The sequence below is a fragment of the Penaeus monodon genome, chromosome 32 (assembly GCF_015228065.2).
Source record: "Penaeus monodon isolate SGIC_2016 chromosome 32, NSTDA_Pmon_1, whole genome shotgun sequence".
Classification (NCBI taxonomy): domain Eukaryota; kingdom Metazoa; phylum Arthropoda; class Malacostraca; order Decapoda; family Penaeidae; genus Penaeus; species Penaeus monodon.
Window position 1 is genome coordinate 10,141,687 of NC_051417.1, and position 576 is coordinate 10,142,262.

A 576-nucleotide genomic window follows, 5' to 3' on the forward strand; every position below is an offset into this window, starting at 1 on the left:
ATGTCTATTGCCACCATGCATTATAGTGTTCTCCTTTCCTTGTTGTCTCTCCTTTGTTTATAAACTTGTCTGTATAAACCTTCCTTTTATGTTTTCTTTCCATTTAATTGCTTGTTTATTCATCTCGTCTCCTTTCATCTACTTATAAGTTTTGGTCGATTGATAATATCAGGTACTTCTTTCAGTATTTCAGATATTCCCTTGGGAATAATATCGTCTTTTATCTTAATAACGCTATGTCCTATTAAATCAGTATCGGCAGGTGAATATTTATCGTTGTTACTTTTTTGTGTTATTTTGTTCCTATGCTTACAACTGTTCGCGTCAGGATTTTCCTCTTTTTTATTCAGAAATAGACGTTCGTGCCTCGCTTGATAAAAATTTTCTCTTTCGCCTCTGAATTTTACATGTTTTGCCCCTTCGTTGTAGCGCGAATGTTCTTATATCCACTTTTCTCTTGAATTTCGTACGTACTTTTTTATTTCCATGCATTCTTTTTCCCTTTTAGTCACCTTTTTTCTCTATCATATTATTTCTGAATGATTACCTTTCTCATTCCTCTATGCATTCTTATTA